This window comes from Haemaphysalis longicornis, unplaced genomic scaffold (assembly GCF_048455015.1).
Source record: "Haemaphysalis longicornis isolate Haplotype H1 unplaced genomic scaffold, Haemaphysalis longicornis Haplotype H1 scaffold_7, whole genome shotgun sequence".
NCBI lineage: Eukaryota > Metazoa > Arthropoda > Arachnida > Ixodida > Ixodidae > Haemaphysalis > Haemaphysalis longicornis.
The window spans coordinates 135,617,580-135,642,996 of NW_027526422.1; the positions used below are offsets into that span (position 1 = coordinate 135,617,580).

The 25,417-nt window shown below is 46.3% G+C and overlaps 1 pseudogene across 1 annotated transcript; it reads left to right on the top strand.

Annotated features, from left to right (window-relative positions):
• Window positions 1–323: 323 nt before the first annotated feature.
• On the top strand, window positions 324–17,054 carry LOC144146552 (uncharacterized; annotated as a pseudogene). The gene is made up of 5 exons (XR_013317684.1): window positions 324–1,259; window positions 12,618–12,637; window positions 12,722–12,823; window positions 14,736–16,440; window positions 16,952–17,054. The product of XR_013317684.1 is annotated as an uncharacterized LOC144146552 (transcript).
• Window positions 17,055–25,417: the final 8,363 nt, after the last annotated feature.

A 25,417-nucleotide genomic window follows, 5' to 3' on the forward strand; every position in this document is an offset into this window, starting at 1 on the left:
CAACTAGGATTTGACTGAGGGTCAACACATGATTTTGGTGTTTTTAGTAGTCATAATAAGCGTCATATGTAGTGTAAATGTCAAAATTTTGCCAATGCAGAAAGGTCATGCGGAAAAAAGTCAACTGTATGTCTCGATTGAAAGATCAAGTGATTCCGCGCCCACCTTTGCTTTACAGATCCACGCCTGCGTTGTCCTCGCTTTGGCCACCAGCGCCTTCGCTGGTTACACGGGCTTCGGTGGCTACGGTGGCCACGGCCTTGCTAGCTACAACTTCGGTGGCTATGGTCTCGGAAGCTACGGTGGCTACGGCCTGTCCAACTATGGTCTTTCCCACGGCATCGGCTACTCTGGTCTCGGCCTTGGCTACTCTGTCGCTGCTCCAGCTGTTGCCAAGACCGTGTCTGCTTACCATGCCCCAGCTGTGGCCACCGTCGCGCACGCTGCCCCAATCACCAGTTACGCTGCTGCACCAGCTGTGAACCGTTTCTCCACCTACCAAGCCGCTCCGGCCGTGAGCGTCGTCCGTTCTGCCCCAGCCACCAGCTACAGTGTCGGCTCCGGTCTCGGCAGTTATGGAGGCTACGGAGGCTACGGAAGCTACGGCCTGTCCCGCTACGGTCTTTCTAATGGTGTCGGGTATTCGGGTCTCGGCCTTGGATATAGCTATGCTCCAGCCACCAGATACACAGTCGCTGCTCCAGCTGTCTCCAGGACCGTGTCCAGTTACCGCACTCCAGCCTTGGCCACCGTTGGTCACGCTACCCCAGTCGCCAACTACGGTGTCGGCTACGGCCTCGGCAGCTACGGAGGCTACGGAAGCTATGGCCTGTCCCGTTATGGTCTTTCCCACGGTGTCGGTTATTCTGGTCTCGGCCTCGGCTACAGCTACGCCCCAGCTGCCAGATATACAGTCGCTGCTCCAGCTGTGTCCAGGACGGTATCCGCGTACCGCGCTCCAGCTGTGGCCGCCGTTGCTCGCCCTGCCCCAATCGCCACCTACGCCGCTGCCCCAGGTGTGGCCAGTTTCTCCCACGCCGCGCCAGGCGTTGGTTCATACAGTGTTGCCCACGCTGCCCCAGTCGTCGCCTCGTACGGAGTTGCCCACGCTGCCCCAGTCTATGGCTACGGTGTCGGTGGACTGGGACACGGTGCTGGCCACTATGCTTATGGCCAAGGTCTCGCCTCCTATGGCCTGAACTACGGCTACGGCCTTGGCTCTCCCTTCGAGTACACCAACCTTCTCCGCAAAAAGAAGTGTAAGTACTTGAGAAACATCGTTCAGGCTGAGAGTATAAATTGCACTAGAATGCTACAACAAGAAAGCTGTACGCGATTGCCGGATAATACTTCAATACGAATTTTCTATCAGTAAAGATATTGTATTTTAGTGCGTAACATGACTTGTGGTCAGGTCCCAGTTGTCTCATATTCCTAATGTAAGTATAACGAATGTGGAAGATTGGAATGGTGTGGTTCACGCATCCATCCAGTTCTAGAGATAGTGCTCGTTCGATGGTCAAGCATTTTTTAGGGTACATGCAATTTAGTTGATAAATCTTTCTAGCGGGGTCATAAGGTACTTTAGAAGTAGAATTTGCGCCAATAAGCAAAAATCGGGCAGATCAGGGGTGCACGAAAATGTGTTTATATAATAAATTCGTAGCGATGTGTGCTTCGTAAGAAAATAAAATTTGGGAGGATGTATTTAGGGTGGGGTGCCAACAACGGTGATTGCTAATCATTGTTTTTTTTTCTTTTTCAGAAACAACTTTCTCAGGAGTATTTATATTCATCTTCGAAACGCGAGAAATTTAATCAATTTATTTGATACGCCTCTATTGCCTGTGCACTCATCTGCGCTTGAGAGAGAACCAAAAATAAACTGTATGAATTTCCAAACTTCTCTACTCTCAATTCATTGCGACGGGACCCAGCAATCGATGGCTCCAAATTGAAGATATAAGTCCCTCAGCTGTCACATTACTATTATCATTTCTTTGGTCCATTTGTACCTTTCGGTAACTTTCATATTGAGTCGTGCAGCTGAGTTTTACAGCCTTCTGTTTGAATTAAGAAACATTTCTTACATCACCGAGAATTGCCGAGATGTTACGATCTCACCAATACTTACCTAAGGCTCAGTTGTGGGTTTTCAGGGCACATTTAACGTTCCACGCCGGCTTCATGTACGACGCACAAGAAGAAATCACGCAGAACGATAGTTCAACTCAGCACTTGCATTAGGAATGTTGTTTTATCGCGTAATTCGCACCTCCTTTGCGCGCACTGTCATAGTAAGATGGATTGACGGATAGATTGATACATGGACGGACGAGCTAATGGACGTACGGGTTCGGTGGCTTGGCGGATAAGTTAGTGGGTGGATGGATTGGTGGGTGGGTGGGTGGGTGTGTCGTTGGATGGTCGAATAGATGGATGGATGGGTGGATGGGTGGATAGACGGACGGACGGCCAGTCGGTCGGATGGACGGACAGAGGACAGACAGGCAGACAGACAGACAGACAAACCGATAGATAGATAGATAGATAGATAGATAGATAGATAGATAGATAGATAGATAGATAGATAGACAGACAGACAGACAGACAGACAGACGGACGGACAGATAGATAGATAGATAGATAGATAGATAGATAGATAGATAGATAGATAGATAGATAGATAGATAGATAGATAGATAGATAGATGGATGGATGGATGGATGGATGGATGGATGGATGGATGGATGGATGGATGGATGGATGGATGGATATATAGATAGATAGATAGATAGATAGATAGATAGATAGATAGATAGATAGATAGATAGATAGATAGATAGATAGATAGATAGATAGATAGATAGATAGATAGATAGATTGATTGATTGATTGAATGATTGATTGATTGATTGATTGATTGATTGATTGATTGATTGATTGACTGATTGATTGATTGATTGATTGATTGATTGATTGATTGATTGATTGATTGATTGATTGATTGATTGATTGATTGATTGATTGATTGATTGATGGATGGATGGATGGATGGATGGATGGATGGATGGATGGATGGATGGATGGATAGATGGAGGGATGGATGGATGGATGGATGGATGGATGGATGGATGGATGGATGGATGGATGGATGGATGGATGGATGGATAATGACAAATATATAGGCTATACCTAAGTACTACTATAGAAGTGCTATATATAAAAGAGTTAGGGTTCCGTCTAGTTGGTAATCCATACCGTTACACCCCGCAAGTGCCGCCAACAGACAAAGAAACGAGACACACAAGCGCTAACTTGCAAGTAACTCTAACGAAAACGACATGTAATTAAATATGCATTCACAGCAAAAGAAATGAAGGAAAGGAAGTCGACGCATGTGTGCGGCACTTTTCTTTGTCTGTTTTAGGTTTTTGGGCTAAGTAGCCGTAATATCTAACACGTACAAACTGGAAATCGCCGTAGCAGCAGCATAAGTTGTAGGTTGGTTCTGGAGCGACCAGCGGCAGGATTCGAAATGTGCCTCTTGGGACCTCTCAGTTACGTCCCCACATATATCGCTGATGGCCTATATACACCTCCTGTGTACACTGTCCTTCGAAAGAACCGAAAATGTTTGCACACCCACTGAGCGACACGTTCGCTGCAGAAGCTACTGGGAAACTGATTACGCTTCAGAAAAGATGATCGCACAAGTAAATAAAGGAAGTTACTGGAAGGACGAAACTTCGGCAAAGAATTGGATAGCGGGAAGCAGCTAGTATTCGGTATCAACTAGCTGCACCGGGGATGGACAAGCGAATGTGTTCATCAGTGCTCTCAGAAAGCATGGTAACATTGCGCGGTAAGGCAATCGAAGTCGTCTGGTAACTTGATAAAAATTATGTGGGCGTGAATTCAATTCGGAAAGTCACTGCAAAAATGCACACCTGGGGAAACTCACCTCATTATATCGTTATAGTAGTGCACTTAGAGCATATTTGTCGAAGAAAAAATTTGGAAATAAAGAGGAACAGCATAGAAATGTCTACGCATTACTTGACAATTCTCAAAATTTCTGCGGACTTTTATTGTGAAAACAGCTTCCCAAACTGTAACGCAGACACGTCTGTATTTTCGGCGTGTATGTGGAAATTTCTTATGGCGGGTTGTGAGAAATACGAGGCCACTATACTTATTGTACATTGAGCAAACAAATACAGTAGGTGTTCAAAAATGACTGCGAAGAGCAGTTGGCTGAGAGGAACACGTGAAATAAACATTAGGATTAAAAAAAACCGTGGAGTTCAATGGTAAAGTTACAATGTGAATACTTGGTTTACTATACCGAAATATTTATTGCATGAAATGGCGGACTTCAAAGTGCACGTAAGTGCCACTTTATGGGGTGATATGCTTCCTTATCACATGTTCTGATGGAACACTCTTAAACTTGGGCTGCAAAATACGTTTGCGGAAATCCGGGAGGTCGTACTAGTATCAAAACGGGACCGTTCGAACACATGCGCCTCTGCCAAGCGCTCCTATTGCTAATTGCGACTCCAAACAGCGTTAATCAGCCTAAAAACATGAATGCCACCATGAACCAAGAAAGACGTTGAATAACCAATAAGAAATTGGTAAAATGCGTAAATTTCTTAAAATATTGGTTCCCAAGTGAAATTCCATCAGACATCAGATTATTGGATAAACAACCAGTCTGGAAATTGCACATGTCGGTTTGTTGACCTATCGACCTGTGGGGCTGTAAGTGTGCGGGTCCCTTGGAAGGGCTGTCGCTTTATTGGTATGTTGTTGGATATATTGGTTTCGTGATCTGGGGTGCTATTCCAGAAGGCCAGAGATTGAGCGAAACTCGGAAAACAACGAGCTCTAACGAATTCCACACTACGCAATGATAATACTTCGAGGCGGAGTTGAAGCGCTTGAAAAATGCAATTCATGCTATTTGCTGAATATTGGGGTGACGTAATCGGTCCAGAGCAGTGTGTTCCAAGGAGGCGCGACTAGGGCGTGGCGCGTTTTTCATTGCGGTCTCTCGTTCCACTGTTACACCGGTGGCTACTGGGGGCAAGCAAATCCAACCACTTTAGTTTATCGCACTTTTATTTTAATAATCTTCATTTCACTACAAAGTTGGTTTATTCTTTTATTTTAGGCGTTCTTATAAGCTTCTTGTTTGAAATTTGCCGTCCTAAGCAGCAGATTCTGCTCATTTTTTCCGTCGGTGGCAGACAATGCAATCACGTGACTAAGGCTGACTGGCAAAAAAAGAAAGCGCGTGATGGAAACGCGAGACATTCAAAGTACTTGCTGCTCGGTGCTATGAAAACCCTCCGTCCGCATTCAGATACGAAAATTTCTAGAACCACTTCAGCCTGCTTACGTGATTTGAAGGCGAAAGCTTGGCGATTTTTAATAACAGCTGATACAGTATACTTACGATTCTTATTAGCAACTCATAATTGTACTTGCGGTAATTATTAATTGATATATTGCACTTGAGTATTTTACCTCGCTTTTATTTCTTTGTCTTCCGACATGAATTGTGGGATTCGACGGGCTTCTTTTCTGCTATACCGCATTTGCGTCAGATTCTTCTTTTCCATTTCGTAGTGAATTCGCCAGCAAGAAGACTGGCACACAGCACAGCCTCCCTATAATCGTGGTTCTGCGCAGCTTGTGTGCACCTGTCATTCTCAGGTGCCATCACGTTCACGTGTCTCGCATTATTCTACAACTTTTATTTTCCAATTCACAGTTTTGTGAACGGAGCCCATTCACTCCAGAAACGTCTCAATTGTTGGTAAGTCACTTATTTGGCATGTGCTACACATGCAGCGACAACCATAGCATAACAACAACCATAGCAACACCCATAGCTTTTCAAATTTATTTCATTTATTTCCCTTTGCTCTTCACAGCTCTTGTTCGACGAAACTTTCCACAGTCATTGTTTTTTTATGGACTCTATTGGCTGCAGTTAGGTGGATGCCAAACGTTTCTTCACAGAAACCTACTCCACCTTGGGGATTTCCCCTAAATCTTGTCGATGGACTCTATACCTTCACTTTTCTTCTGGCGTCACGCTGTTTCTTTCGGTCTCAATCTTCCCTTCACAAGCTTTTCATGGTCCGCTTCCTGCCAGACGACAAAGACGCTGGGCAAAACTCGTTGAAACGCGTAAAGATCGCCTACGATAATAGACACACGCCATTGAATATACTATCCAGCGAGTAAAGTTTTCGTAAGAATGGTGTGACACGAAACGCCTCAAGAAAGCGTCTGCCGCGCCGACGATAAATGAAGCGCACGGTCATGCAACGCCACATCGGGAAGATTTGCTAGCAGACGATAACGGAAGTACGTACAGCCACTCAATGGAAACCTTCTCTCTATCGAGTGGCCGCGACCGTGGTCACGACCGTGGTCACGACTGAAGCGTACGCTCTGGCTGCAGACGGATAAACGCATGGTAGAACCTGCGGAAACCATGTCCAGCTAACCACCTCAAAAAGGCAAAAAACTTTTTTGCAGTAATCCTATAGCGGACACACCGGCTGACTGTCGACTGAGGGCGGTCGCTGGTCCGGTCGCTACCAACGCTTCCGCGGAAGGTGTCCGTCGCGTAAAACCGCAGCGCATGCAACACTTGCTCCTCGGCAGTTATGAAGCGAAAGCCGCCTCAAAGTCGTCGCAAAGGCGGTCGGGTGTCAGATGGTGGCACAGCCAATGCAGAGTACTTTCGAGAGACGAAAAAGGGCTTGAAATTCCTCCTCCGCTAAAGTAAAAACTCTGTTGGTATACATATATGCCTGCTACGGCGACCGTGAACCATGTTCCACGCCGCAGCAGCCGCCAAAACAAGCGTCACGAGTTCACCTCGGCCGCGCAATTTCTCTCCCGAGTTTCTTCCGAGTTCTCGTGTCAATTAGACACACCCAGTCAATTCGTGGGCGCGGCGTAGCGACCGAAGCCCCACCCAACTATGGGTGCCATGGCGTCCAGATCGCCGATGGGGTAGCGTCGCAGCCACGAAGTCACTTGAATTAGATGCTCCGGTAGCAAAGCTTAGCAGAAAAAAATGAACGAATGACGTCTCCAGGCCACCGTCAGTCAAACGCTGCCACAGGCACAGGGGGGGGGGGGGGGGCAGAAGAGGGAGGGTTTGGTCCGAACGAAGTGCTCACTTTAGTCCGGACGATAGGAGTGCCAAGACGACAAGATTTTCCCACGGCAGCCGTATTCATCCAAAGCAACAACACAATCGACGACAGATGACACACCTTCAACGTCTAAAACGCACTCGTAAAATGGTGAAACACGATCATGACACGCTAAATAGGGGCGATGTCTGATACTACGCCCGCCGTCCGCACGTAAACAAAGCCGGTCAGTCTGGCAGTAGGGAGAAAGGTGCGTTCCTTTCGCTACAGTGAACTTCCTCGCTTTCTTGTTTTGGGCTTGCGCTGAGCTGCACTGGAGCCACCTTCCAACCTCGTAGCAAACAGATTTGAGTGGAAGAACAAAACACCGAGAAAATCAGAGCCGCCCCGCGCCGCTTTATAGGGCGGAGCTTTAAAAGAAGTCTGGGGGCAGGCCGGAGTGTTAAAAGGAATAGCTGGGTTATCTACTTTGCATAACAATACTTTGCAACTCGATTCTAGACGACGCTGCACGCGGATGTTCGTGCAAGCTGTGCTTTTTCAACGTGAGCGGCCTCAACTGGGCACACTCATAATGCTAAGGGTGCTCCGTGCGATAACGCCGGTATCACTTGGGGTTTACCGGATGCTTCACTATCACTATTTTGTTAACTGGAGCACCTAGAAACTCGGGACCGAGCTATCTCGGGCCTTCTGGAATAGCGCTCCTGTTGTTGGTCTGGTGTTGTTCAGTCGCTCGTTGTCGGTATGGTGCGTGGCAGACTACATGCTTTGAAACTTGTAACTGGCGTATAGGCAGCAAAGACGTGGGCGTTTCTGACTAAAACCAGGCAAACTAAAATATCAAAGGCTTTTTTATGTCGCTCTCTCTTTATTTTAACCCCATGGCGCCAAGGTTTTGAGCAAGATGGTTTCTAAGGGCCTTCAGGCCGTTCTAGTCAGGCTCCGAGGACGCAGTGTGTTGAAACTGGGAAGATGATCCGCTAGGTCCACAACAATTGGTATCCAAGGCCTTCTGGCTGAGCCACGCACCGTAACCTGCATATAGTTGTGAAGCATTTAATACGAAAAACTTAAGTTGCTGCTTGACATCTTTTTGAGAGCTCTACTCTGAGCATAACCAAAAGCTCCAATCATGCTTCCCAAATTTGAAGGAATATTTAGCTGTATCTACTGCATGCACCACCAAAAAACCATCATACCATGCGTAAAGGCCGTGTTTTAACTGGAAAGTAGTTTGCGCCTTTTCTGGATTTTTTACAGAACAATGGACTCTTGATTTGTTAAAAGTTACTAGTCAACACCAACATTTAATTCTTGCAGTTCCGTTTCATCTCTTTGCGGCATGAAAAAGCTTATAATTAAAGAAACAGACCAGCAGTATACACTCGTGCAATGAGGTGGTTGAAGAAAATAGCTGCAAAACGCAATAAAAAACGCCTGCGCTAGCAAGTACTGCGATACAAAAGCCAGTGGCACGCTCACTCACCTAGTACACTTATACTTGGGTAACTTCTAACTTGATATCATTTCAAATGAGCGGTTTGTTGGATAAATAGAGAAAGGAAAGACAGCAGCGCAAAACACCCAAGAAAGCCTAGAAGAGTGCTTTCATTTTAGTAAATGAACTTTACCCTTTGTTATTGGTAGGAATGAAAGAAAAGCAACCTAGGCCTTTACGTTACTCATCCGAGGCCCTATAGATTACACTGGGCCACAGTGTTCCCTGGGCAACTCTTCCAGTGTTTCCTGGGACACTTCCAAAGTGTCCATCTGCTAATGTTCAGGTTCTTCGCTACAGTATTTATATAAATTTATTTTGCGCTTAACGGTGGGGGCCAGTGCCGCTTTCCACAACCTGGCGTGAAGAGGATTTTTTTTGTTTGGTAAAATCGTTTCCCGTGGCTCGATGTTATAAAGCAATTGTTCTCAATCACGAATGTGCCGGTGACCCCTCTTCCGGCTCGCAAAAAAAAAAATTCTGGGCCGTCTCCACTAACGTGTAACCTGATAAGGGGAGACACATGCAGTGTAGAAGAGTATTTCTGGCGCCTTGGCATTTTTGTTGCCAACAGAGATGAAACCGTTGGGGAGTACAGGTATAAAGCGTTGTTGTAAAAGTATCTTTTCTTTAAAGCACAAAGCTTTCTTGCGCGAGGCGTAAACGAGTGTCCCGGGGTTTTTCAGTACGCGTTACGAAGCGCTCTTGCGCGAGGCGGAAACGAGTGTCCCTGTGTTTTTTTTTTAGTTTGCGGTACGATTGATTAATTCCAGGGTTATGTTACGTTGGACCGCGAAGCGTAAACGAGCTCTCCGGTGTGTTAGTACCGTGACTACAAGAGACCGTGACTACAAGACTACAACCGTGACTACTAGTACCGTGACTACAAGACAGGAGACGCCACTAGCCCCATCCCTTAAGAGCCTTTGCCCATAAAAAAGCAACAGGGCCATGATAGCTATGTTGATCTGTGTCATAACGTGAAACACTTTCCAGGTGCAGCTAAACTGCCCTTCATTCGTATTCAATGCTTGCGTTTGTGGCTGAGGTTTACGATAATGCGCGTCACAATATCACACAGTTTGCTCCTGCAGCCTACACTGGCTTTCCCGACTGGCTAGCGTGCTGTGCAAAAAGCCAATTTTAACACAGGTGTTAGGCCGAGAAATTGAGGAAATTAGTAAATGTCATGCAAGGAAGCCACTCATTTGCATTCCCAGAGAGATTTTGCAACTGGGAAAAAGGGAGAAAAGGAGGGGGAGGCATCGGAGGGTGAAAGAGGAATTTTGAGGAGCGCTTCGCAGACCCCTGAAAGGCCCAGACAAACCCCCTGTGTTCTGCCGACCCCAATACAGGACCGCTGGTCCACAGCTTCTTAAGAGCAATGGGTCCCCAGTCTGGGCGCGTTTCTTGATCAGCGTTCTTTTTAAACTGTAACAGCGGTAACCGTTATTGAGGACAACCAGTTAAACTACTCCACTATCCTCCCCATTGTGCTAAATATGGCTGGAGTTTTTTTTCCGCATGCATTCAAGTCGTCCCTCATTCCAAATAGCGTTTAGTTACATACATAGTGAGGGCTTTTGTCCTGGCACTCTTGATGGGAAAGGTTGCCTGCGGGGTCCTCTCGTCAGCCGGATGCTCTTCCCACGCTGCAGATACACGATGCACAGCCTCGGGGTTAAGAAGAAGGTCCCCTTCACATCGAATTGTTTGAGGGTCACTAGCTACCGCTTTGATGAATAGGAGACAGTTATATTGCATTACACCCCTCAGAAAGCACCGAACAACCCCGTCACCAGCATTGCTTTAGGGCAGTGGACACGTCGTCTGAGAAAGGGGGCTTAATCTCTGCTGAGGTAGATTTTCTTCAGCTTCTTTCCTAACGTTGAAATTGCAGACATGTAAAAAAAAGAAACTCAGACTATTCCGTACACTCTCCTAGACATGCTACACCAGTCCCTTTCGTTTAGATATAAATTATAGATACATGGTTTCTGTAGTAAGTGCACAGGTGACAATGTTGCACAAGGACTCATTGGGAAGAGGTCACATCTAGGTCACATGTAGGCAAACTGAGAGTAGGTTGATAGGTCTGTAGTTCTTAAAGTCTTTGGTATATCCTTTCTTGCGAATCAGAGTTCTACGTCGCTGTTTTCCAGGCTATTCACAATTTGAACGTCCTTATTTATTTCTAGAATCGGTTAGCACGCTTTTATAATATAATTTCTCCTCGCTCTTTTAAAAGGTCCGCAGTTATGCCGTCGACACGAGCAGCGTTTCCTCTTTTAGTGCCATGGAGTGCCTTTTATATTCAGTCTTCAGTTGCTAGTGGGACATCGCAAGATAAGCTTGCAGGCTCCGAAGTTTTCGCTGGGCTACCGTCGCCGGAGTAAAGCCTGAGGTGGAATTGTTCCGCGACTTTCATTATCAGGTTCATATTTTGTGTGATGCTACCTTGTTCATTTGTGAGTACAAGAGTCAGAGACAAACGAAATGCGAAAACGAAAATATGAACTAGACCACGCAAAGTCGAAGAATACTGTTCCAGGAAGTTTATTATGGCGGGCTATTCGTATATTCGGAAAGCCGTACTTAGCAACTTTGTTACCGTAATTAGGCCACGGGTCATCGTGACTTGCATTGAAAAAAATCGTTCTATTTGTGTGTTCTCGTTTATGCTTTCGTGATAGCGTTTCATTGGTCAATGACTCTACATACTGACTGTGCCGGTAGCCAGCATCTTCTTAGTTGCTTTTGAGCTTCCTCCACCCTTCAGCGTTTCCTTGATCAATTCCGTTTTGTACACACGAAGGTCGTCTGTGTTGCTTCTGTTAATCGATTCCGACTGCTTCGCCAATTCAATATGGTCCACCGAGCTCGACAGTTTCGTGTCGTTACGTTTCGCAATACGTTCCTTTGCTCGCTGAATTAGTTTCAATTTCTTTTCTGCATGCTGCTTCTCGTACCGCTGCTGCTGACTCTATGATTACTGTTGCTAGGTTTTCAATTAGCTTGTCCGCGCTGTTCTCTGGCTTACCAGGCATAGACTCTGGAGAGGCAACAACAACTCCACTTTAGTGGGTCTATGTAATGTTAAGAACAGGAATCCTTCTCATGAATCAGCTAACACTTTTGTTTGAATGGGTTTACGTTTCGATATATCGGTGTGTAAACAGCGTGGGCAGAAACAAGGCTGAAATAAAAAAGAACGTTATTGATCACTCAGAAATTTTTATAGGATGTTCTTACATAAAAACGCTCCCCTTTACTGCCAACACCACTAATAGGAGGCAAACAAAACTACAGACCTGTGCTACATCGCAACCGCGCAATTGCACCCAGCGCAAGAGGAGAACTGATCGGGTACCAACACTGTTGAGGGAACCTGTATTCCACCGATCGTTTCACCGGTGGTACAGCGTGTACGAGCAAGCACTAATTCAGCTCTTTCGTAAGACCGGGCCTCAGCGGGATAAGTCTATTTACGTTCCGCAACTTCTGACGTGATGGTTCGAAACAGTCAAACCCAGCGAGCCAGTGGTGAGCGGATAATACTCATTTTTTTTCTACAAGTTTTTCTTCTCCCAAGTCTTAAGAGCTTAATATACGGCCAGACAATGAAAAAACATACCAAGAAAACTTCTGATTCTTTATCAGTAAAGGCACCTTGAAATACATCGGGGACTAGCAAGAACACGGAAAAGCTCTTTCTAACGCAGCGTCCCGGCTTCCGTATTAACCCCTTTAATTATTCCAGCGGCTTCCGGGACAAAATAAATCCAAATCACACGAGCACACGGGCTAATAGGAATGATGAAATCCCTGGACGAACGTATGGCGATAAAGATGTTGCGGTGCACCTTGATTCCGCATTCGAACGAGTTCCCCACTGCATGCTCAGGCCCCATCCGCCTCATTTAATGCAGATCATGCGCAGACAGCTGCCGTAACTTTTCAGCAAGTTCTTTGCGTTGTTTGAATTTGCATATCCTTTTTCCTGAATTCTCTTCTTCCTTCCTCTATAGATTAGATCAGACCTTGCTGGCCACGCCGACAAGCGGTAAAATATAAAAGGCGGCTCGGACTCTGCAGTTATCAGCAGGTGGACCATACGCACCTGAAAGTGACCATGGTAAGCATTGTACCGCTTCTCTGCAAGGGAATGCTTGTGAAAGTTACATTTACTTAACATTGGTTGTGCCGGTGATCTTGACAGAAACGTACGTTTTCACTTTACCTTTATAATGTTAGCACGGGAACCCGAGGTAAACTCGACAAATAATTGAAGCTGGAAAGCTTTCTTTTTGAAGCGGCAACAAAAGCTTGTTTGGGCATAACCGAGCTCCCTTTACAGATACCAGAAAATCTGTTTCCGCACTATGCTGATCCTTGCAGGAATCCAAGAGGCAGTGTATCATTTTTCATTTCAGAAGGAAAAAAACTTAAACTTCTGGACGTCCTTAGGGCAATTTGCTGTGCTGTGATCTTTATTAGCAACGAACAGGTCATGAAAACATATGGGAGAATGACAAAACCGCCGTTAAAACAATGTTTTCGCGCTAAGCAAGGAAAAAAATGTGGGAGGAATTGGTTGTGCATTTGGACCGGCAAATCTCATTACTCAACATGATATATCTGGGTGAAAATTCCATTTTATATGAGTGATTGTTTGAATTTCACAAAAGGTCTCGTAACAAGCCTATCAGCCGATGATCGACGAGCGAGGCCCAGGAATTGCAGAGGAGGTGGGAGAATTATTGCAGCCGTTTGTAGTACAACGTTCTTTGGAAGTATGGTTCAGATAGCCCCGCTTACTTTGTGACTGGCGTGCTCCATACTTGGTAGGCAGCTGGGTTTGACGTAGAAAATCGACACACTCTTACAATACTGCCGCCTCACACTTTGCAAACTAAGCAGGGAGAATTTCCTATTGGACCTATTAAAATGGATTTATGAGTTGAAAATGATGGAACAGCTTCTATTGTTCATATTCTACGACGTATACAACTCAATTGTTGCATGCAGATAGCTAGATTGCCTGCACCATTTGTAAAAGGCCGAATAACGCGAACAACGAGAGGGTACCCCAACAAGTGCAATGTACACTACACTAGCCTAAGTACACTAGCCAAAGTAAACTAGCCTAACATTTTTATGTTCCCGGTTCTGAAATCATCGTTCCTAGGTGTAGATTCATATCATCGCCTGTCTCGTTGGCAATCTTTCCAAGCAATGCACGTTCGCTTACCTTTGTTGAAGAGCCTCACCAGCGCACTTTGCTGGTTCTCAAGACTGCTTCTTTGAACCAGTTTATATACGACAATTATACTGCTTTATTAGGTGTGCAAATGCTTAGAACTTCATTGCTATAAGCTTCAGCATGCCACATAAACAAAGCATAAGGATTTTGTCATATCTGTTTTATCTGCCAAGTTGAAGATACCTCGGTTTAATTTAAAGCTCACCAGCCATATTCTGTAACGCACTGAAGGGTATTAAGGAGACAATGGAAGAATTCCGACAAAGGCTTACAATTTTTCTTCGCGTCTGGAGGCAGTGTTAAATTAATGTCACCGCCAACACGGAGCGGCACTACGTGATTTTCACGTCACAGCAGATGCGCCTTCCGTTTCTGCTTTACGTTTATGGCTTTCAATTTGAAGTGGCTATCGATTGCGTTCATTGTCGTTACTAAATAAAGGCGGCCAATAGTCGCTATATTGCTGTAATAACGCAGTCCATGTGGTCGAATAACGCGAAGACCAAAAAACAGAAATAGTCTTTTGAAAAAGTTTCTAAGGTATTTGATGGGCCTAGAGCTGTAATTTTTGGCTGAGGTACATTGTGACCGCCTAATATAAGTACAGTATGTGTTCGTTGACCACGTTATGCAAGCAGTTAGGATTTCAAGAAAAGTTAAAAAAATATATCATGGTTCCTTTCATGAGTGTAAATTCAGTAATTAGCAACGTTTTTGCAATAAAAATATATTCTATAGTTCCATTAAGAGTTCAATCAATCTATACTTTATCTTTTCTACACAGATCCGAGCCTGCGTTTTCTTCGCTCTGGCCACCAGCGCCTTCGCTGGTTACAGAGGATATGCGGGCTACGGTGGCCACGGCCTTGCCGGCTACGGTTTTGGAGGTTACGGCTTCGGCAGCTACGGCGGCTACGGCTTGTCCACCTACGGTCTTTCGCACGGTGTCGGCTACTCTGGTCTTGGCCTCGGATACAGCTACGCCCCAGTTGCCACTTACGCCGCTGCTCCAGTAGCCACCTATGCCGCTGCCCCAGCTGTGACCCGTGTCGCCACCTACCAAGCCGCTCCAGCCGTGAGCGTTGTTCGCTCCGCTCCAGCCGTCGCCACCTACGCTGCTGCTCCACTGGCTACATACGGCGCTGCCCCAGCGGTTACACGGGTTGCCACCTACCAAGCCGCTCCATCCGTGAGTGTTGTCCGCTCTGCCCCGGCCGTGGCCACCATCTCCCAGGCAGCCCCAGTCGCCAGCTACGGTGTAGGCTATGGCCTCGGCCGCTACGGGGGCTATGGCGGCTACGGCCTATCCAGCTATGGTCTTTCCCACGGTATCGGCTACTCTGGTCTCGGTCTCGGCTACAGCTACGCCCCATCCACAAGCTACGCTGCCGCTGCTCCAGCGGTTTCTAGGACCGTGTCCACCTACCACGCTGCTCCAGTCGTACCCAGCGTCACCCACGCTGCCCCGGTCACCACCTACGCTGCTGCTCCCGTAGCTACCTACGCCGCTGCCCCAGCTGTTACACGTGTTGCCACCTACCAAGCCGCTCCGTCTGTCAGCGTTATCCGCCCTGCACCAGCCGTTGCTACCGTCGCACATGCTGCGCCAGCCACCAGCTACGGTGTCCGCTACGGCCCCGGCCGCTACGGAGGCTATGGCAGCTACGGCCTATCCAGCTATGGTCTTTCCCAGGGTATCGGCTACTCTGGTCTCGGCCTCGGGTACAGCTACGCCCCATCCGCCGGATACGGCATTGCTGCTCCAGCTGTTTCCAAGACCGTCTCAACTTACCATGCCCCTGCCGTCACCACCGTCGCTCAGGCTGCTCCAGTGGCCACCTATGCCACTACCCCAGCTGTGACCCGCGTCGCCGCATACCAAGCCGCTCCAGCTGTCAGCGTTGTGCGCTCTGCCGCAAGCGTGGCCCCCGTCGCACCGGAGGCCGCAGTCACCGGCTACGGTGTCGGATACGGCCTCGGCCGCTACGGAGGATATGGCAGCTATGGCCTTTCCAGCTACGGTCTTGCCCACGGTATAGGCTACTCTGGCCTCGGTCTCGGCTACAGCTACGCCCCATCCACCAGCTACGCCATCGCAGCTCCAGCTGTTGCCAAGACCGTGTCCACCTACCAGGCGGCTCCAGCCGTGGCCACCGTCACCCACGCTGCCCCGGTCACAACCTATGCTGCTGCACCGGCTGTGACCCGTGTGGCCACATACCACGCTGCTCCTGTCACTACTTACGCCGCTGCCCCAGTCGCCACCTTCGCTTCCACGCCAGCTGTGGCCACCGTAGCCCACGCAGCCCCAGCCATCGCTTCCTACGGAATCGCCCATGCCGCGCCAGTCTATGGCTACGGTGTCGGCACCCTCGGCTACGGTGCTGGTCACTACGGCTTCGGCCATGGTCTGGGTTCCTATGGCCTGAACTACGGTTACGGGCTTGGCTCTCCCGTCTGGTACATCAACCTTCTCCGCAAGAAGAAGTGTAAGTACCTCCCAAACCCCATTTAAACGTTGCCAGCAATCACACTTCAAACAAGATCTGGGCTTCACGGGACGCCCTAGCTTGAATTAAACACGTTGCGTACGACAATCGCGGTTTTTTCAGCCACCACGTAAGTATTATCCAGATCCAACTTCTCTGTTGTTTCTAACGAAAATACGGCTGAATGTGACATGTTTTGGTATTTCCTCTTTACGTGTGTTTCTTAGGTCGGGGGACTGTGATTGTTCGATGGCTTGGGCCAAATGTGTTGCGGGATTCTTTTGATTATAAATATTTCTCAATTGCGATACACCTTTGTTAGTGAACGCTTGGCTGTGTGCTACTCTTAGGAATGTTGCAGAAGATAACCACACGATCAAGGCTGCCTGAGCACAAAATGCCCAGACCCATAGGCCCAAACGCATCCTATATTTTGGCTGCAGGGGTATTGTGACACAATCCAATTGATGATGGTCATTAATCATGAATGTCTTTTTTCTCTCTTTTTCAGAAAACGCTTCCTCACGAGTATTTATAGTCATCTTCAAAACATTAAAAGAGCAATCAAGATATTTGGGAAAGCTCCCTTATATGCGGAAATAAAACAGAACACTATTTGCTTTGGTGTGCATTTTACTCTGTTCCTAAATACTGAGAGTGAAATGGCCGCAACTTTACGCGTAGGAATCTTCTCCCCTGTAGATTTGATGCGTGGTTTTCTCGGCCCATTGTTATTTCACAATTGGTGTCACGTAGAAATCTACAAGGAGGCTCGTAAACCAATAGTAGAATAAATTAGGCGGTAAAGTCTGTCCTTTTTTATACACGTAAAGGAAACGGAATTTTCCGATAACTCTGTATTCACAAAGACGTGTCGCGTTAGTTGGAAGAGGCAAAACGGGTGCTAAACAAATGTTCCGATAACGCCGCAGTTTTAAAAGAATAGGGGACTTGCACAAGCAGAAATGTTTTTAAAATATGAATCCTCAGAAGCATTACTAATACAAGCTTGGTTTTTGTACGAAATATTCTATTTGGCTGTATTAACTTAGGCGTGTGAAACTTGGTTTCGTCCTGGCCGCAAAATGTATGAGCGACCTCTCGTGCTTCAGCAATTTTTTTACCGGCAGCACCACGTTTAACCACGTAGGGAGATAGATAAAACACTGTGCACCCTAGTTGCTTTATCGCATAATTTTTAGCCATTTAATTTTAAAGAGATTTTCGCAGCAAGGCACTCGCAGTGCAGAAAAGGTCTTAGAATGGTTTGGCATTTTATCGCAACCTGATATTAAAAGTTAGTTTAACGAATGACTGATCATAAAATCAATGAAGGCTTCCAGAACCTCCTGGTAAAGTTTTCAGGGAGCTCAAAAGAGACTTCTTATGTGTGGACAAGCTGCCGGAAGAATGTTTACAGCGCCCAAAAAATGTTTGTATTTTTATTCCCCAATTGATATACCTCACACGTAATAAATCTGGAGCTGCCTACCAGATTCGCATGGTGGCATTCTTATTGATCGACGAACTTTATGGCATTAGTCGCCAACCTTTATTTATATTACACAAATCTTCCTCTTGTGTGAATGATCCGTTGTCAAAGCAGGAGCCCTTTGAAGGCAAGATGGTGAAAGCGTCAGTAATGTCCATTACAAGTTGCCGACGAGCCTGTCTTTTAACACCTTCGAAGAGCCTTTATATCACACGGAATTAAATTACTTTCAAATATTGTGTACTAATATACGCTTTAACACAGCTGCTTTACGCCAGTTTTTCGTTTAACATGTCCAGTCTGGTGTAGTACCAAGCTCACTTCTCAAATTTCAAGAGAAATCCTTGTCCTGGAGCGGAGGTCATTGGGCTACTCAGGAAAACGGTCCTTCAAAAGTCTACGCTTTCTACGCGGAAATAAGGTTCATATTGCGAGAAAGCAGGCTTAGAAACTTAACAATATAAAAACTTTTATGGATATCGTTCAGACCTGATGTAGCTTTCATACGGGATCTGAGCAAACTTTTCTATTGTGTTGTGTATTACGTGTTTCTTCTTCGTCCCTGTTTTAGCGCAAAGTAAATTTTTTAGCATAATGTACTAACTCGCCTACATCAAGGTTTTGTTTTCTATTCAAAATATCTGGATGACCGCACTTAATGTGAGCGCGAAAGTCTTTCCAGACTGTGTATTCTAAAAAAAGTTGCTCAGCTGGGAAAAATAGGGTTTGAGATTGATTGATTAATCGAATGATTGGTTGGTTGATTTGTTTATTGATCATTTGGTTGGTTGATTGATTGATTGAAAGATAATTAACGTATTCTAGTACGCATTCGTTGTCGTGGCCCAGTAAGTGCACGCGCTGGATATATTCAGCTTTTTTTGTTGAGAGCAGAGATAGATTTTCACAAATAAAGCAGTAGGTGCTGATATAAGCCACCATATTCTATGAAAAGTAGTTTGGGGAAGAGGACAGGTTAAGAAACGCTTGTATCTTCAAATGCGGTTCTAGGCTGTGCTTGTTTGATCACCGGGTTGGGTCTGTTGCGTTTGTTTTCGCCGATCCTCTGTAAAAGCACGTGGGCTTATAGTTTTATGGCAAAAAATCTACCAAATAGTCGTCTGAGTCCTCCTGAGAGCAGGTGGCATACTAGTGCAAGCAGAAAGAAAGAAAAGAAGAGGCACGTAGCTCATCTTGAAAGCAAGGTCTGGGGTACTGGGGTAGGAGTATACCGTAAACCACTTTTTAATGGGCCGGTGAAGCGGGTGTGGTTCCCTATTCCATGAAGACATGTGATAGTGGGCAGCTTTCACTATGGATCCCAAAAGTATCTGGACATCCAGATCGCTGCTGGTCACCACGTTCTCCCACAGCACAGGAGATAGAGAGGGAAGACGAGGAAGGTTGGTGTATGGCTTGCTCTCTAATATGATATGAGGAAGAGTGACGGGATATAAAGAGAAGCTGCATTCGGGAAACTGCGTAAGAAGCATACGCTGTCGGCGGAGTGGGTTAGGGAGGTGTTAAAAAGCGCGCTGTATTTAGTCATAAGGGCATACATTTGGCCACGTCTTCAATACACCTGACACGGTGCCGACGTCGACACTTCGGTGCGCGTTTATTGCTCACGAAGGACGCTGGCGTACCAACAAAAGGCACAAGGGTGCTCAATACTGGAGAACTGCAACCCACATTTCCTCCATTTCACACCGGCTCACTGCCTGTTCCTCTTCCGTTTCTTCAATAAAGAGTTTGGAAAAACAAAATTTGAAATGAGGGCGCTGCAGTGGCATGGATTGGCTTCTGTTGGAAAACAGCCAACTTGCATTCACCCTAACAAAAATACCCGCTGGGACAAATTCAAGTGCCCCATGTGTTTGACGTAATCCGACTTGCCCAAATACCGACGTTTTAGCTGTTAAATAATTACAAAGCTTACAAATATTTTCTTAGATGACATTTAAGATTAATAATAATAATTATAAGAAGCACCAGGGGATTTTTCGGGGCCTCGTCTGAATCTGCTTCATGTTTTATTGAGACGGACAGTTTAGACAAACTTCAAGGAACACTGATTCAGTCGTAGTTTTAAGACGACTGCCTGAGTAAAACAATTTCGCTCTCGCCGACCGGTACGGAGCCCAATTAGGAGCGAGTATGTTTCAATATTCTTGCTCTACATCACTCTGTCGTTGCTGAGCACGAGGACGCGGGTTCGATCCCCGGCCGCCGGTGGCCGCTTTTCTGATGGAGGTGAAAAATAAAAACCCCCGTGTGTACGAGATTTCTGCGCACGTTAAAGATCCCCAGGTGCTCAAAATTATTCCAGAGACCTCCACTGTGGCGTGCCTCATCACCTGCGTTGCGTCGGTGCGTTAAACTCTATGATCAATTAACCAATTATTCTGTCGTCATCCGCTCGAAGTTACTGCCAAATGATACGACCTTTAAGGCGAGTTTGTTCCGCTAGGCCAAAGTGAAAATCACCAAAGTTAACGAGAGAGATAGAATAGCCCATTTACGAAACGAAAACGTTCTTTGGTGTCACTTCTTACTACTTTTACTCAAGTTACGCGGTTTACAGGGTAATAATGTAAAAATACCTGCAACAACCGGCCCCCTTACCTGTTCAAAATCAGATACTACGCCCTTTCCGGAGGTGGCACATATGCTTGCAGAGGTTTTGGCTGGCTAGAAACAGATCAAAAGTCATATTGCCAACATAAAGTAGTCCTTTACCTCAATTTGAAACTCGGGTAACACCGCCCGTATCATATATCACCAACGAATTCAACGCTTTTTGAGAAAAATTCAATTCCGAGATAGCTTCACTGAAGCAGTCCTTTGCAAGGCTAGAATCCAAAAATGAAGACATAGAAAACTGATCTCGTAGAAATAACATTCTCTTAGACAGATTACCAGAATACCCTAATGAGAAGACCGACGCACTCCTGTGCAATGTTTCAAAACTGTTGAAGGAAATGCTGGAAATTTCCTGCCCGCACATTAAGCATTCAGCACTGGTAAGACACGCAATGGACGTCCATGTCCCATTATAATCAAGATTCTGAACTTGTCTAAAATATTTCTTGTTATAAAAAACGTGTCAAAGCGTTAAGGGTCTGATTTTCACATAACTGAAGATTTTCCGCTTAGAGTACGCACCATACGAAACAATTTCTTTATCGCAACGGCGTCCTTCTGAACAAATGGTTTAACTGTTAAAATACAATACGACCATGTTTATATCGACGATAATCAACGTGTGGGTCCAGCAATCGAGGTCGGTTGGGCTAGACACGAAAAATTCTATCAAAACTACCGCCCTACAGGCAGTTCCGCCTTCCTCTCCTTAGTGACAGACAACTAAGGATTGCGACAGCGAGCTTATTGTTTTCAATCTTAACGCTAGAAGTACTCCAATACACTTTCCGACTTGCTTACTCTTCTGACCGTATATTTACCCGACATTGTCGCGATTACCGAAACCTGGCTACATGAAGACATCTACGACTCCGAATTCAGTTACCCCGGATATATTGCAGTCAGAACTGATCGTAAAATTGGTAGAGGCAAGGGTGTTTCCATACTTGTTCGTTCAAGTATTAAATTCTCAGTCCTGCCCTCTCCCCCTTACGTAGAATCCGCCTGGTGCAAACTTCATCTCCACAAGCAATCTGTAATTATAGGGCTCTTGAATCGCGCACCCGGCTCTCCAATTGATACTTTGCACAAATTAAGCCATTTTATGCTGAGTGGCAGCCTTGAAGAGGGTAACTTATATTTATGGGACATTTTAATGTCCCATGCATTAATTGGTCGTCGTTAAATTACTCCAGCAGTGACATCGCAATCGGAAGCGAATTGATAAACCTTTTTTTGAGTCTTCTTTTACCCAGATTGTAGATGCCCCCATTAGATTGAACGCTACCCCTGACTTGGTTTTCGTCAAATCTAGACTGACACAGAATACCTCTTGTGATATAATTGAAGGTATCACTGATCACAATGGTGTTCTTGTTTCTATTTCCTGTTCATTTCCCAAATCACGTACCGTCTATACAACCAGACTTCTACCATGCTTACGATACCTCCATTATCGATACCTTAGCTGGCAGTTTTGGTAACTTTTGCGGTCCTGACCTCCATGGCGATGTAAATACCCTTTTTAATTACTTTGAAAATGTCGTTGAACATTGCATTGACCACTTCGTTTCTATTGAAACAAAGAAAAGGAACCCCAACCTTCCTTGGATGAATCGCAACATTTTACATGCATCGCGTAAAGGGACCCGCTTACGGCGTCTGAAATATCCCAGCAATGCTCAGACTAGAGCACTGCACGGGCCTGATTTTAAGGCCCGAGCCCGGCCCGAGCCAACTTCGCGAAGCCCGAGCCCGATCCGGGCCCGTAACACCTAGCCCGAGCCCGGTCCGGGCCGCGTATTCCCAAACCATATCCCGTAGGGGCCCAGGACGACCACACCCCCTAAGCAGGGGCGCAGCCAAAGAGAATAAAACATTGCAATTTTTTAACCTCCCTGGACGCAGCACCGTGACGTCTCTACCTTATGTGCGCGACTTCATGCCAGGTGGATTTTTTTCCCCTCCCCTCGTTTCGACTGCTTGGCAGGCGGCCGATGGTTTCGCTCCGTGGGCGGGTCTGGCCTGCGGCGCTGGGGAAGCTGACGCACATGTGGTAGAAGCAACCTTTTGTACCTGAGCCCCTGATCTCTCCGCGCTCTTCTTGCGCACCTGCAAGTTGATGCTGACCTCCGATCGTGTTCCTAAATAAGCGCTCGACTCGGTTCTCGAAGTGCGCGCGTGCGAATGGACGCTTTCACGCGCATGTGGCAATTATACACGGTCCGGAAAGCAAACACCCTCATTGAAAGCTCATTCTACAGCACACAGAAGGGTATACAATTGAGTTGTGTGCTCTTTCACTATATACACAGCTCAGAACACGATTCGGTGCTGCAGGTAAGGATTACAAGAAAGGCAGCTAATTACCCATGACTACATTTACAAACTGTCCTACTCTTGCGAAATATTACAGCTGCATGAGCTGCTACATTTTGGCACTTTCATAAGCACTATTACATTGAATTTCGTTAACATTAACTTCATTGCATTATTCTTTATCAGGAACAGTGCCACTAAGGAAAACATTGACATTTTGTTAACAGCAATGGAAGGTGTGAATCGTTCTTGCAAGGTTGATACATTGATAAGAAAGACACCAGCTCAAACGTACACGTTTTACACTCGGTCATGAATTCTGCATAATTTACACGGCTGGTCATAACAATTTAGGGAAACAATATCAAAAATATATACCAACCAAGGGCTAAGTAATAGTTGGATTGTACAGCAACTGAAGTACTCGAGGAGTTTGATATATGTCTTCTGTACAGGGCTATTGACCACAGTCTCTTCACTGAAGCCACCAGGGCGGGTTTAATATCAGTAATCATGCGTGCTACCACTCACGCTGTTGCCGATGTCCATTAGTTATTTTTAACAATTTGTGCTTCATGCACAGAGAGATTTTGCTGCATAAGATACGTTATTTACAAATAGACAGCTCCAGCAGGATCCGAATGGCGCTGATGCACCCCCCCTCCCTGTAATCGGGAAGGCACACCAAATTGTTACCACTTAATTTGGCTCTGTCCATTATTCGACCGTAATCGCCACCAGCTTTGAACTCTAGGTCCCGCCTCTGCAACTGAACAGGAACATGTTAGTCGGGTCCGTGACGATCCCACCGCTCTAGAAGCAATTACCGAGTACGCCCTTGAAAACAGACCCTACAAATTGGTGTAGCAGCCTGGCCGTCTTTCCCGTTCTGTATACAATGTGAACTGTCTGCAGCGTTCACTGTTTCAGTGTGAACCGCATTGTCCGCAGTGTGAACTGTACATTTAAGTGTGAACCGTGCGTTTTGCTGCCACTGACTGACCTTAATGTGTTCATTTTGCGATTAGGAAACCAAGACTGAAACTGTGTTCATTGTGCGAGTTGTGACCTTCCCTTTTCTCCTCATCCTTGCTCCCCCAGGGCCCCATGGCCTCTCATTTAATGCAGTGTTACACTCACTGAGATACGCATATTATTTTCGCTTGCACTAATGAGTAGTTGCCCGTGAGCTTGAAGTCACGGTAGTCACAGTAGAGATAAAACTAAGTAAAAATTCCCCGCATTTCCCCGAGGGGAAGAATGTGAAAGTGCGAATGCACGAGTTGAATTTACGCGGTTCGGTAATGTTCGCGAAAGAGAGATCACACACACACACAACTACAAAGAAAGAAAGATGCATTTATTCACAGACACCTATTTGTGTTGTCGTTGTACTTGATTGCTAGAGCGGATCTCAGCTTTGAAATTTCGTGTCAGTACTCCTTTAAGCAGGTGCATTAGCCCTTCTCACGCCCGATTCTTGGCCAATCCCCCACGTGGGTATGTGCCATGTCAGCGGCCAGGCAGCGCGCGCCCATCTCCCCCCGTTGCCAAGGAAGACGAGGAGATTCCTGGCCAATCCCCCACGTGGGTATGTGCTATGTCAGCGGCCAGGCTGCGCGCGCCCATCTCCACGTGCGCGGACATCGCCGGTGGACGCAGGTTCAGGGTCGCTTAAGAAGTGCATTGCACTTAAAAAAGTTATCTCCTTGGCGCACTATTTTTACGATAGTGATCTCGGAGTCCAAATAGCGGCAAAAAAGTGTCACTTTTAGAGATCCACTGATGGGTATAGATGAGCAGTTTGTCTCTGTTTCCTGCGACGCATTTTTGGCTACCACATATGTATATTTCTGTAGTGTATGACCTTTTAATTCGCCAGCATTGTGTCACAGCTCGTGCCTCAACTGTAAGCCACACACGCAAAAAAGTATACAAATGTATAAACAAGAAATAGCAGGAATAAAAATATAAATACTACAACACAAGTTGCCCGCGGAGCGAAACCATCGGCCACCTGCAAAGCAGCCGAAACGAGGGGAGGGGAACAAAAATCCCCCTCGCATGAAGTCGCGCACATATAGGTAGAGACGCCACGGTGCTGCGTCCAAGGAGGTTAAAAAATTGCAATTCTTTAACCTCATTGGCTGCGCCCCTGCTTAAAGAATGTGGTGGGACTGGGCCCCTACGGGATATGGTTTGGGAATACGCGTCCGGGCCCGGGCATAACTAAGTGAGCCTGGCCCGAGCCTGGCCCGGGCCCGCCATCTCAAGCCCAGGCCCGGTGATTTATTTTTTGGCCTAGGGAGGGCCCGTGCGTGTGTGACCAGGCCCGGCCTTTGACGCTGAAGAAAGTTTGTTTATTATATTTCGGGCGATCAGACGGAGCATCTAGTCTGTACATGGACGTCATGAACTTAACGCAAAAAAATAAGGGTTTAGAAGTTCACGTAGTTTAGCTTTCACCGTCTGCAGTTCACGCCAGATTGGCGTAATAATAGCTCTTATTCTTAGACGAGAGAC